This window comes from Rattus norvegicus, chromosome 4 (genome assembly GCF_021556685.1).
Source record: "Rattus norvegicus strain SHRSP/BbbUtx chromosome 4, alternate assembly SHRSP_T2T, whole genome shotgun sequence".
Lineage (NCBI taxonomy): Eukaryota > Metazoa > Chordata > Mammalia > Rodentia > Muridae > Rattus > Rattus norvegicus.
The window spans coordinates 26,830,602-26,844,634 of record NC_141537.1 but is presented as its reverse complement, the minus strand read 5'-3'; the positions used below and the strand labels follow the sequence as shown (position 1 = coordinate 26,844,634).

The 14,033-nt window shown below is 39.6% G+C and overlaps 1 long non-coding RNA gene across 6 annotated transcripts in view; it reads left to right on the top strand.

Annotated features, from left to right (window-relative positions):
- Positions 1–14,033, top strand: part of LOC147994719 (uncharacterized) — a 36,101-nt gene extending 22,068 nt beyond the window's left edge. For 4 of the 6 annotated variants that reach the window (XR_015686339.1, XR_015686340.1, XR_015686338.1 and 1 more), the window contains 4 exons: positions 312–394; positions 12,346–12,504; positions 13,347–13,418; positions 13,537–14,033. This is a non-coding gene — a long non-coding RNA (uncharacterized LOC147994719). Of the gene's footprint in view, positions 1–311; positions 395–12,003; positions 12,041–12,345; positions 12,505–13,346; positions 13,419–13,536 lie in introns of all 6 variants that reach the window. The other 2 variants (XR_015686341.1, XR_015686342.1) reach the window with 1 other exon arrangement.

The following is a 14,033-nucleotide window of genomic DNA, read 5'->3' as shown; positions in this document are numbered from 1 at the left end:
ACACAAACTCATGGGCTTTCCTATACATTTTCCCTCAGCAGAAAAGAGAGGGCTCCTTGCATCATTTACCCCTGACTAGAAAAGCTACACTGTTCGGAACCTTACAAAGAAAAATGGAGAAGTCACCTCATAATCTGTGGCTCCCTCCTCACAGCCCAAAGCAGACAAAACACTGATCAAACCCCAGCCTAGCTCCATTCCTGACTTTGCCAGGAGTTGGGAATATTAGGCATTCCCAGTTGATGTGCAGCCTTCTGGGGATAAATCCGCCTGTAATTTAGATCATCATTTTAAACAGTTTTTTTTTACAGCACAGCCTTCAAGATGCTGCAACTAAGCACTCTACAGGCTTCAGACTTGAGACAGTCGGCTTCCCATCTTCTGGTTCACATGTGTAAGTGTTAAGTAATTATGAAAAATGCAAGCTGGACACAACTGATTTGAATAGAAATATATAAAAATGTATGTGTGAATCTATATATGAATTTGTGTGAGTTATGCATATTTGCTTTGTGAGTTTATGCATATTTGCTTATGTAAAAGTTTTTTCCGAAATATATAAAAATGTATATGTGAATCCATATATGAATTTATGTGAGTTTATGCATATTTGCTTATGTAAAAGTTTTTTCCTTCTGTGAGCATGATTCTCTTCCCCTAGTCCAATAAAAGTTTGTTGCTCCCTTAGCCTAACAAGCAAGAGGCATGTGGACAAAAGAGAAAAGGCTCTAGCTATTAATCCCTTACTTAATCTCCTGCTGTTTTAGGATGAGGTGCTAAATGACAGAGACTGCAGTTTCTAGCCTCAGAGGAACATAGAAGACAGGTCATCTATAGTAGCATAGTAACTTAGACTTAGATAAGTAAACTTTTTCTTATTATACAGCAACCCTAAGTATCTCATAAGGCAAAATGTGTTACCTTCCACTGATGCTCTTCCAAGTCTGCTGCCTCCAGGAAACCTGGGATAAAAAAAACATGGGGCTGTTCCCCAGCAATCCCTGGTTCTTCCTCTGTTTTTCTTATAGCAACACAGGTTGCTGCCTCCACATTTGGAGGTTGAGGCATTGGGAATATCAAACTGAATCCTCCAGTCATGATGACTTCAGCTTTCCATTAGCCATTCTGAAAACTCATTCTCAGCTTTCCATTAACCATCCTGGGACAAACAATGGTGAATGGGAGTTGTGGGTAAGCTCTATCCTAATGGATTTTCTAACTACTCCTTAGCTGACCTACACATCTTCTGCCAGCTTGTCCCTGCCTCCAAATCAGTATTTACTCATGTTAACCTTCTTCAACAGGAATACCAAACTCAGAAGGACGTCCAAACCACCCCTCTTCTGGCTACCAAACATCCAATAAACAGATGAGCTCCTTCCCCTAACCACGTGCCCCAACTCCGTTCAGTGCACTTTTGTGTGCTTCCCTCTCCCAGATGATATTGCCTTTGGGCTATGAAAGCACAAATTTTAAAAGTAACATATATTTCTTCATTAACATATGTATAGAATGTGTGGTGTATACAAATCCACTAAAGATGATTCTCTGTTCTATGTTTGAGCAGGTGAAAGGCAGCTATAAATTTTATAAGCCCGTTTGGACTACACAACAAACTGTAATATAAATCTCTACCTATGTCATGTGAAATGATGGTGTATAATAATAAGTCATGAGTTCTTCTGTAGTCAACAAGATTTATTGCCTATGACAGAGACATCCATGTCTCATCCAGTTTCTGAGCTGATCCAAGATTTTAGGGGACTCTCCCCTGGTCAATCCTAGTCTTTTGTTGCATGTATGTTTAAAACTACATGCTATCACCTTCTCTGGACCACACTCTGAGCTCAGCTTTGACATAGCTCTACCAACAGCCAGCAGATAGCTCAGCCAATCCTCTAACATGAGCCCATGTTGCTGCTTTTCCCATGCACACCTGGAGCTGTGATTCCTCTACTCCGACGCCCCCCCCCCACCAGAGGCTAGCTCTGCCAACTGCCAAAACACCAGACAGCCTTAATGTTTTAAACCCAGGCAGATAACACAACAGCTGCTCATGGAATCTATTGTCCTAAACTCATCTGCTATCCTATATTAGAATTTTCTCCAGTGGCAGAGGCCACCTCTGGTTCTAATTGGCCACAGACTTTACATGGTTCCTCCTTCTCTCTCCCAAGATGTGTGTCTGTGGGGGGGGGGGGGTCTCTATCTCTCCTCCTCTTCCTCGTGCAACCTGGAAAATACCACTTCTATAACTTCATCCAGGAATTATCTTCTGCCGTCTTTATTGACATAATCAAAGAACAATTAGGGAACCAGATTATCATTATCAGCCACTCCCCCTACAAACTTTGAAGGGATCCACAGCTTTTCTCTTCCTACTAAAACAAAAGTATATCCTCCCCACAAAGCGACACGTTTCCTGACTTCCATTCTGAAGTTAACACATCTTTATAACACCTAGGCCAATTCATTTCAGTAGTCCTGTCTAAAATCCAGTGATTTTATCAGCTGTGCTATCTGTCTCACTGACATTTAAGAAATTTAAACTTAATACAGCACTATTTAATCTATCTGTGAGAGATCTCATATTATAAATATTTCCCAATTGCCTTTAGATCTTTCCACAACTGCTTGACCTGTAGGACTGTAAGATAGAATATAACATGTTTATGTTATAACACTTAAAGAATTATTACATTTCACTGGATATACATAATAGTGCATTATCAGTTTTAACATGTAAAGGTTATCGCTAAGGTATCTATCATGTCTAATAAATGTGTAATTACAGAGTCTGCCTTTTCAGAAATCAAGGCAGAAGCCCATTGAAATCCTAAATAGGTATCAACTGTATGATGTGCATGCTTAAATTTTTTCAAACTTTGCAAAATGAAACACATGTCTGCCAAATTTCATTTCTTCAGTTACTTTTAAAGTTATGTCTGGAAGATAGCTTGATTAACTCAAGAAAAAGTAGGACTTTTTAAATCATGTTCTTGGCTTGTCACCAAGTTGTAGAATTTTTTTCCTTTAAGCATCTTTTACCTTTTTGATGTCTTTCATAAAAATTTGAAGCCTCTAATACATTTCCTATTAAATAATTCATTTATACCACCATTTTCTAATGCCAATTAGAAAACCTTATGAGAGCAAGGCAGTTCTTATAAGGACAACATTTAAGTGGGGCTGCTTTACACGTTCAGAGGTTCAGTCCATTATCATCAAGGTGGGAGCATGGCAGCATACAGGCAGGCATGGTGCAGGAGGAGCTGGAAGTTCTACATCTTCATCTGAAGGCTGCTAGGAAAATAGCAACTTCCAGACAGCTAGAGTGAAGGTATTAAAGCCCACACCCACAGTGACCCAACTAATCCAACAGGTCCACACCTTCTAACTGTGCCACCCTATGGGCCAAGCATATACAACCCATCATAGTAACTATAATAAGATGTTGTGCAAAATCTAATAGAACCATGAGGACAGTATACGTGCTGATTTCTGAACTGAAGCATATTGACCTATTTCCTGTATTTCTTTGGTATCTGTATAAAAGGTAAAAGCTTTAGAAATTGATGTTGCTCTCACTCTGTGAAGAAGAATCCAATTAATGTTTTTATAAGTCTCTTGCTTTTGGGGTATCTGTGTGACTTTGTGTCCCCCCAAAAAATTCATTAGAAGTTCTTTGCCAGTGCTTATTGATTACCCATAATGTAGTAATTTCAGCATTAGTATAAGGGACGGCAATCTCTGCTGAGTCTGTTCTTGTTGATTAATGAAGTCTTATTATTTATTTCACAATCAAATCAGAAATATTTTGACCCAGAAGTGCAGACATCCTGATACCACAGGACAGACTGCCACTTCTGCACACCTCTGCCCACATCACTGCTCCAAGGGGAAACTGCAGGGTGCCTCTGGACACAGGAATATAGGAACAGTCAGCCGCCAGTACTCATGGGACAGCAGATGCTGGTGAGGATATGGAGAAAGAGGAACACTCTTCCATTGTTGGTGGGATTGCAGACTGGTACAACCTCTCTGGAAATCAGTCTGGAGGTTCCTCAGAAATTTGGACACTGTACTACCTGAGGACCCAGCTATACCTCTCCTGGGCATATACCCAAAAGATGCTCCAACATACAACAAAGACAAATGCTCCACTATGTTCATAGCAAGCCTTATTTACAATAGCCAGAAGCTGGAAAGAACCCAGATGCCCTTAGACAGAGGAATGGGATCAAAAAATGTGGTACATCTACACAATGGACTACTACTCAATTATCAAAAACAATGGCTTCACAAAATTCATAGGCAAATGGAATAAACTAGAATATATCATCCTGAGTGAAGTAACTCAATCAGAAAACACACTTGGTATGCACTCATTGATAAGTGGATATTAGCCCAAAACCTCAAATTACCCAAGATGCAATCCACAGACCATGGGAAGCTCAAGAAGAAGGATGTCCAAAATGTGGATGCTCCCACTCCTTAAAATGTGAAAACAATCCATAGGAGGGGATATGGAAGCAAAGTTTAGGGCAGCGACTGAAAGAATGGCCATTCAGAACCTGCCCCATATGTGGCCCATATATATATATATATATATATATATATATATATATATATATATATATATATATATATATACAGCCACCAAAACTAGATAAGATGGATAAAGCTAAAAAAAAAAAAGTGCATGCTGAAAGGGACTGGATATAGATCTCTCCTGAGAGACATATCCAGAGCATGTCCAATACAGAGGTCAATGCTAGCAGCAAATCACTGAACAGAGAACAGGGCCCCCTTGCAAGGAATTTGAGGAAGGATTGAAAGAGCTGAAGGAGCTTGCAACCCATAAGAACACCAACCAACCAGAGCTTCCAGGGACTAAACCACTACCAAAAGACTATACATGGACTGACCCAGGACTCCAACTGAATATGTAGCAGAGAGTAGCCTTGTTGGGGCACCAGTGGAAGGGGAAGCCCTTGGTCTTGCCAAGGTTTGACCCCAGTGCAGGGGAATGTCAGGGGAGCGGTAAGGGAAGTAGATGAGGGAACACCCATATGAGGGAGGAGGAGGTGATGGGGGGGGCTTATGGACAGGAAACTGGCAAAGGGAATAATATTTGAAATGTAAGTAAAGAAATATATCTAATAAAAAATATTCTTTAGATAGTTTTCCTTTTTTTTTCTTTTTTACTCTGCTTATATGCTAAAAAAAATATCCATTCTAAGATATTATCTTCTGTAGAAGTTAGGCCCTGTTCTTCCTCCCAGCCCCATGCTCCCAGAAATAAGACTCAGACCCAAAATACATTTACAAATTCCTTGACCATATAGCTAGGGTCTTCTCTTAGTAGAATCATAACTTAAGACAACCCATTTATTTTAGCCTACATTCTGCCATATGGCTGGTTACCTGTGCTCCGGTACCATGCTTCTGTCTGTTCTTATCTTCCCAGCTGGTTCATTCTGCCCTGACTTTATTCCAGAATTCTTTCTCCTTCTGGATGTCCCACATTCTATCTCCTGCCTAAGACATAGACCATTGGCTTTTAAAGAGACAGGCAATGCATTCATACAATACACAAATATTCTCTCTACAATCTTCTCTCTGCATAAGAATTCCTGTGGGATAAGTACAAGACAAGATAATTAAAATACAATGACACTTCAGATCCAGGCAATCTACATGTGCATTCTGGAATCTCTTTTCTACCACAGCCAATTCTCTCTCAGTTTCAGCTGATAGCTTATTCAACTCTGAATCACCTAGCAAGGCTTGAAATAAATTACTTAGCTCTTGGGTAGTTAATCCAATTATGGGCCTAAGCCAATTAATTTCTTCTAGCAATTTTTGAAAATCATTGAGAGTTTGTAATTGGTCTCTTCTGATCTATACCTTCAGTGACTCGATTTTTTTGCAGTTCTACCTAATATTCTAGATAATAGAATCTGTATTTTTTTTCAGAAGCAATTTCTAATCCCCAGAAAGGCAAAATTCTCTTTATCAAATTTTTTCCCTAAGGAATTTTCATCTGAATCAGCCAGCAATGTTTTGAGGGTATTATTTATATGCACTGTGTAAAGATGTGTCTCTGGGTTAGAATAAAAAATTGATGACTTATAGCAAAGGCAAGAAGTTGAAGGAAGGAGTTCAGGGAAGAGATAAGTATGAGAATATTTGCCACTGAGGGTTGGAGAAAGCTGAAAGTATGAAGCTGAGGAAAGGTTAACCAGTCATGGGGCATAACAAAGAATAGTATAAATAGGAGAATGGGTTATGAGCTATTTGGGAACAAGCCTAGCATAAGACGTAGGCATAAACACATAAGCAAGTCTTCATGTCATTATCCAGGAGCTGGGGTGGTTATAGAAAATATCATCTTGTTGCAAAAAATGTAATTCCTATAATGGTAAAGTATAGATTGAGGAAGATGTTTACAAATTACTTCTAACGGTGGCTGTGCAAAATATTGATACAAGGTGGGGCTGTTCAACATTTCTTGTGACAGAACCCTCCAGAGGTATTGAGAAAAGGCACTCTTTTAAATCACCATAGTAGGCCATGCCTTAGATAACAAAGAAGTTAAACGGATTCCATGTTGTAAGGAACCCATAGGCTGAGTTACTTTATTAATTGTTCTTAGATCTGTCAGCATCCTCCAATTTCCAGATTTTTTTAATGACAAATATAGGAGAATTCAAAGATATGGTAGACTCTTCTACATTTTTGAGCCCAGCTGCTCTTATATCAGCTGTTCTAGTGCCTGTAACTTTTCTTATTTGAGGGCCACAGATGTACTCAAACAAGCTAGTCAGCTAGCCATTTCAAAGGCAGGGCGGTTGATATTCCATGTGCAGTGGCCCTCTTTATAAATTTGGAGAGCTAATCTCTGTTGTCTCCTGCTTATGGACTAATTGGAAAGTCTATAACTGTCTTTAATACCACTTTTCAATATATTTATCAGGCACAGGTCCTACTTTACAGCTTGACCCTGAAGTTGGAGGAATGCTAATCTGTGCTTTCCGCTGTTGCAACAGATTTCTTTCACATACATTTATAGTTACATCTGCCACATATGTAGTTAATCTTCCTATCTGACTATCTGACCCTATACATTTGACCCATTTTAGATCTTGTTTTACCTGAGAAAATGTCCCAAGGAGCTGTGTAGACCCTTTTTGAATTGGCCAATGTGGGTTCAGAAAATGTTGTGAAACTTTTGTTACATCTGCTCCTAAATTCACTAGAACTTAAATCTCAATGCCATCTAATTGTAATTTTAACTTTGGTCTCTTATTATCTATAGCAGTTGGCCAAAATATCTGTTTTCTGTTATCTTCAGAATCTCTTGTTCTATCTAGGAGCTGTTCTATCTCTGTTAACTGGCTCAGTTAAGTTTTGAATGGGATGGTTTCTGTTTGTCTTGCAGGCTTTAATTTTTCCAGTCACCTTCTAGAACAGTTTTGTCATGGCTGACAGAAAATGAGTGGCTCATGCTGGTTTTGTTCAGGGCCTGAGTATAGCCCCTTAGTCAGTTGTCTGACATAAGGAATTTTCTTAAATATCTCTGGAAGATCTACATTCATAAGCACTTTGTCTGTTCCTTCCACATCTTTTACAAATCCCAAGAAACTTCCTCCATGAATTATCATTAGAGAATAATTTATCCTTAGGAACCGTTTGACTACAGTCTCTTAGGAAACCTGATCTTTCACAGCCACAGCACTGGACATTTTGAGCTCTCATATCTTTTGTAATTGTTTGTCCAACCACAACTTAGTTGTGAGCATTCAATTGAATATCCGTGGTAACTTTACTCCATTCACAAATAGGCATGGATCTGACCTTAAAGGTCTATTAGGCTTTTACTGCATGCAACATTAGCATTCCTAAAATCTGCAGATTTAATTAAAATTTCTCTAGCATCAGGACCTGATATTGCTCTATTTTCAGCTGAAGTTAATCTTTGTAATAAAAGAAGTCAGGGAAAGATTTATTTGAATGCTGGGTTATCTTTACAAATTATTCAGATCATTTTCCCTATTTTTCAACCTTTTTCTCAAGCGTTTAAAACTACTGTACAACAATGCTCTATGACCCCAGGTTAGGCTCAGATGCTTGAATGCTTGATCCCTACTTGGAAGAACTCTTTGGGAAGGATTACAAGATGTGGACTTGGGGGAGGTATGTCACTGCATGTGTACAGTGAGGTTTCAAAAAGTCCATACCATTCCAGTTAGCTTTCTCTCCCTTCCCATCCCTCTCTCTGCCTCATGCTTGTTCATCAATGTTAACTCTCAGCTACTGCTCCACTGCCAAGCCTGCCTGCGACTGCCATGATCTGTAAAATTATGGTCATAGATTCTGGCCTTCTAGAACCCAAAGCCCCCAAATAAATTCTTTAGTTTATAAGTTGCCTTGGTTAGAGCATTTTGACACAGCAATGGAAATTTTTTTAAGAGAGAAGTTGGTATTAGGAATGACATATTCCTGAGACAGGCATGATCATACTACTTTGGGGAATAATAGGGAAGACTTTGGGACTTTGAACTAGAAAAGTAGTTCAATGTTTTAAGCAGTGCTTAATGTGCCAGCCTGGTAGGAACCAGGCTTGCAGAAATATTGACTATGGAGATCCATCTCAAGAGGATTTGCAGGGGAATAGTATTAGCAACTGTTTAGAGAACATCCTTGTGATTTAGGCAAAGAATGTGGTTGGTTTTTTTTTCCCCTTTTCCAATGAATCTGTCTGATGCTAAGTTGAAAAGTTTGGGATTAGTTTCATTGGCTGAGGAGATTTCAAGAAGCCTAGTATTGACTTCTGTCATATAGTTATTAGTAATCACTCTTACACAGATCTACAATGAATGAGGAAGCTGGGCAAAAAGAAATACAAAGTGTACAAGTTGAGGAGAAAAAGAACACCATCTAGTTTAATGTTGGAGCCTTTTATGCAAAGAGATGAGAAGTTTAAAGAAATGCTGATTGGAAATGGAATAAAGGGAGTGGTGCTCACAGGGCACACTTGCAACTTGTAAGAAGGAAATGGTGAAGGAATCTTCTCCTAAAACAAAGGAAAGCTTATTCAACTGTGGAAACCATTAAACAGATCAAAGCTTATAAAATTGTAATTCAAACAGGAAGCCACATTCCATTCCAAACAGGCAGCAGAACTTGGCAGTGTTAGACTCTTGGTTCTTGATTTAGAGTCATGAGGGATGCAGGAGTAAAGGAGTTGTGGAATCTTCTCCCACTGTTAAGGAAGCCTTTGAAGCCAGGCATGTGGTAGGGGAGGCCTGGAGGTCTAAAGGCCATAAGAGGCCATCAAGCGAAGCTATAATGATGAGGTCTGGTTACTTTGAAAACTCCAAGATATTGATGATGTCAGAGTGCTGAGGTGGCTAGCAGAAAGAGCTACAGGAAGGGAGTAGAACCAGCCCAAGTGAAAGAAGTATATTGTGGTCATCAAAGCTGGAAGAATGGAGCTGTCTAAGTCCGTCAACATTAAACATATAGTTACAGAATGTAGACATTTTCCTGCTAAGTTTCAGTCTTCCTTTGGTCCAGTTGTCAGATCCAAAGAAACTCAGGACAAATGACTATGTGTGGTGTCTATTGAACTTACCAAAGTATGTGCTGGCTACCAAATTCTCTCAATATTGCAAATACCTGTTATAGAGTCCAGGTTTCTTTCAGCACTTCTCACCCCACCCCCTATCTTAAACCTCTCCATTCCCTGTTGATGTCTTCTCTCTCTCTCTCTCTCTCTCTCTCTCTCTCTCTCTCTCTCTCTCTCTCCTCTCCTCTCCTCTCCTCTTGTTCCTCATCATCATCATCTTCCTCTTCCTCTTCCTTCTCTTCCTCTCTCACTCCCTCTTCCTCCTCTCATGACTTGGTTCAGTCTGGAATCTTCCAAATGCCGCTGGCTATACTCTCCCTCGTATCTACAATAAAACCTTTCTCCTTACCCATACCTTGGCAAAGTCACGTCCTCATTTTCATTCACCAGTGTTCCCTCACTATACCTGTATTGCTCCCATTTGGGATGGTAGTATGTATTCCGTGCCATTATATGTTGCAAGTATATAATCTGCTTTTTGATTTTATAGAGAGTTACAGTTAAGAGACTGCCTTGAGTTTCAGAAGAGATTTTGGACTTTTAAATTGTGTTGGCTGCGATAGACTATGGGGATCTTTGAAGTTGGACTAAATGTGTTCTGCATTATGGTATGACCATTTACCTATTGGGACCACAGAAGGGAATGTGGTGATTTGAACGCCAATGACCCCAGTGGGCTCTTATGTTTGAATCCTTGGTTCCCAGTTAGTGGAATATTTAGGAATGATTAGGTATTGGGAGGTATGTAGTCTTGCTGGAGCGGGTGTTTACCAGTAGTGGGATTTGAAGTTTTAAAAAGTTCATGTCATTCCCAGTTCCCTCTCATATTTGTAGATTAGATGTAAGCTCTTAGCTGCTACTTCAGCACAATGCCATGCTTCCCTGCCTGCTGCCATGCTCCCTGACATGATGGTCATGGACTTGCCCTCTGGGGATCCGCCAAGTTAAATGCTTTCTTTTATAAGTTGACTTGGTTATGGTATTTGCTATAACAGTAGAAAAATAACTAAGATAAATCTCAATGTAAGTCCTGAAACTCTTAACTGTCTCGAAGAAAAGTAGAGAAAATGCTGCAGGATATAGGTGTGGGCATTCCCTTTCTGGAAAGAATGGCTCAGGAAAGGGCACCAACCATTGACAGATGGGGTTTCATGAAATTAAAAAGCTCCTCACACTAAAGCTGAATGACAGCCTAGAGAACAGCACAAAATCTTTGCTAATTACAAATGTGACAGAGGATTAATACCTAGATTACACAAGGAACTAAAAATTAATAGATAACAAGAAATCAAATCTACTAAGTAAGTGGGCTAAGGGAATAAACAGCTTTCAAAGGATAAAGTAGAAATGGCCAATGAACACATGAAAAGCATTCGGTGTGGCTAACCAACAGAAAAATGAACGGTGAAACCACACTGAAATTCCATTTCACCCCATTCAGAATGGCCACCTTGAGAAAAGGACAGTACCTGCTGGAGAGGGTGCAGACAAAAAGGAGCATCTGTATATTGCTAATTGAAAGTGTAAACCAGTCTAGACATAATGGAAATCAATATGCAGCTCCCTCAAAAGCTGGAAAGTAGATGTACCATGTGACCAGTCTCTACCTATCCTTGGTATTCACCAAAGGACTTCAAGTCAATGCATCACACAGAGACCTGTAAAGCAGTGTTTATTACAGCATTCATCACAGAAGCTATGGAGCTAGTTTAGGTATTCGATAACAGAGGGATGGGCAAAGAAAATATGATGTACTTATGCAATAAAATTTTAATCAGCCATAAAGAAGAATATGACTATGCCATTGGTAAGAAAATAGGTGTATTGGGAGATTATTATATTGAGCTTACTCAAGCTTTGACAAATATCACATGCATTCTCTGACTTGTACTTCCTAGACTTTTTTTTTATAGATTCATAAGATTAGCTGAGCAAATATGACATTAAAGTAGAAAAAAAGTCTAAGGAAATAAAAGGGACTAAAGAGGGGGAGAGACAGAAAGGGGAGCTGAGGAGTTGTGAGAGGAGAACACGCTCAAAGTACTTATGTATCTGTGTGAGAATGTCTTTGTGAAACACAGTATGAGGCTACGCCACTTAAAAAAAAAAGGCTTCATAGTTTCACATTTTCCTCCCAGTGCTGTTGGCGATGGCTTTCTCCAGAGGAATAGGCTGTGCTTGCCATGACTATTCACATGCTTGACATTCACCTCACCTGATACTCGATAATTCCAGGCTTTGATGTTTAGTTATGAGTCATAAGTTCCCTTTCCTTTTATATTCCAATCTTGACATTTACCAATGATGTACCTACTCTTTTTAAAAATGAGTTGGAAGCTAGGAATAGTGGCCTATTTTTGTAATTCCAGAACCTAGGAGGCTGAGGCAAGAACATTGCAACATCAGGTGGGCAGTTTCTCAACTATTTCTGTGTTTTTAAACTATACATACAAATATGCATATATAATTTATTTATATATTTATATATCTACATAGAACTTATATATGTTATATCATATATGTTATTTTTTATTTGTATATAATAAATATATTATCTGTATATACTTAAATGTATAGTATATATACATATATATGATATATGAAGCCAGAATAATCTGCTGTTAGAGACTAGCAAAGCTTTCTCTTTGGTAGTGACAGTGCTTTACTAACTTTCCTCTGAAAACTCTTGTGTTCACTTTTTCTGCTTGGAGCTATTCCATGTCTCATCTAGCATAGCTGTAACGATGCTCTCAATAACCCATCACAAATCAATACTCTAAAGCAACACTGAGATGAACACACCTGCAAGAAGGACAGCAGAGCCCAAGCAAACTAGGCTGGGTATGGCTGGGTTGCAGCCACATCTGAAGGTACGATTCACACACCCTTCTTGACCTAACTGGCTACCTAGACATGTTCTTTTCATGGTCGTGGTAGAAATCTAAGAAGGCAAGTGGAACTGCATGAGGCCCCTTAAGCCCTAGATTCAGAACTGGAAAAACCTGTCAACAAAGAAGCTAAAACAAATGATAGACCACAGGGTCTTTCTGTGTTTATGTGAGCATTGCCCATTTGCCTGCTCCTTGTTTGTTTAAATACTGTGTCCATTCACGGACTATGGTTTTCCCGTGTTGATGATTTACACAGTTTTTTAAACAGTAAATTGCAGCTACCTGTTTGCATCAGGATCAGCACTAGTATCCTCTCAGTGCAGCCTGTGCAATCCTCCATGCTAGTGTGCCATCCCTACATCTGGGGCTGCTATTTCAGCTCGCAGGTAGAGGTCATTTGCTATCTCATCCCAGATGTCTATACTTCATCAAGCTTCGTTAGTGCTTTTTCTCTTCTCTTTACCCAAGACCAAGGGCTTTTCCAGAACCAGAGGCTTTGAGAGAAAAACAGGAACAACTCTTGGTTATTGCAAATAAAAATGAGGTAAAGCACATAGCTTGAGTGGACCTCTGTCCCCCAGATACAGTGGAACTCTCCCCCAGATGGCTTCACAGCTACCTCCTTTGGCAGGCAATTTGGTACAGCACGTTTGTTCTTTTAAATCCACTGTTTGGAGGGCTGTTTCCCCAGTGCTCAAGTTAGGGTAGCATCATCTCCATCTGACACTATAACTAATCCACTAAAAGTCGCCCAAATCAAGTTGCATATTTTTACAGTGTTTTTGTTGTATTTAAGTTATATCCCTCCTTCCTGACTGCAGAGACAACATAACTATATACTCCAAGCTCCTTCCCTCAAGTCTCCCCGCCATGATGGACTCCACATTCAAACGGTAAACATTTCAACCTGTTTCATCAAGCAGTGAGAAAACTAACAAATTGAAATATTAGGATAAAATATGCGTAACAGCCAAAGAATCAAACCTTACACGATTTATTTTTATCTTACAGACGTTGAACTTTTGCCTGCATGTCTGTCTGTGTGTGGACGTCAGGTCTCGGAGTTGCAGTGTGTGAGCTTCCATGTGGCTGCTGGGAATCCAACCCCTGACCTCTGGAAGAGCATTCAGTGCTGCTGCCCACCGATCCATCTCTCCAGCCCCTAAAGAACTAAGCATTAAAGGTTGCTGTTGTTTTCCAGGGAAGGTATTTCTGGGCTACTCATAGAAAGAAATCGCTGGTCTAGGTTGGCTAATAAGGATTAGATAGTGAAGAAATCTGTTTCTCAGAACAATGGCAACTTGCATTGGTGGTCTGGCTTGGTTCCTGTGAGTCTGTTGTGTTTATCTTCCAGCAGATGTAGCTGTGCATTTATCAAATCCCTTTCTTAAAGAGAAGTGAAGGCATCCTAGGTGCCTAGCAGCTGATCCCACCCACAGCAAGAACTAATCACATGCAAACTTTTTTTGGTATGTTAAAACAGGATAAACTTACCTTCATAGTTTTCA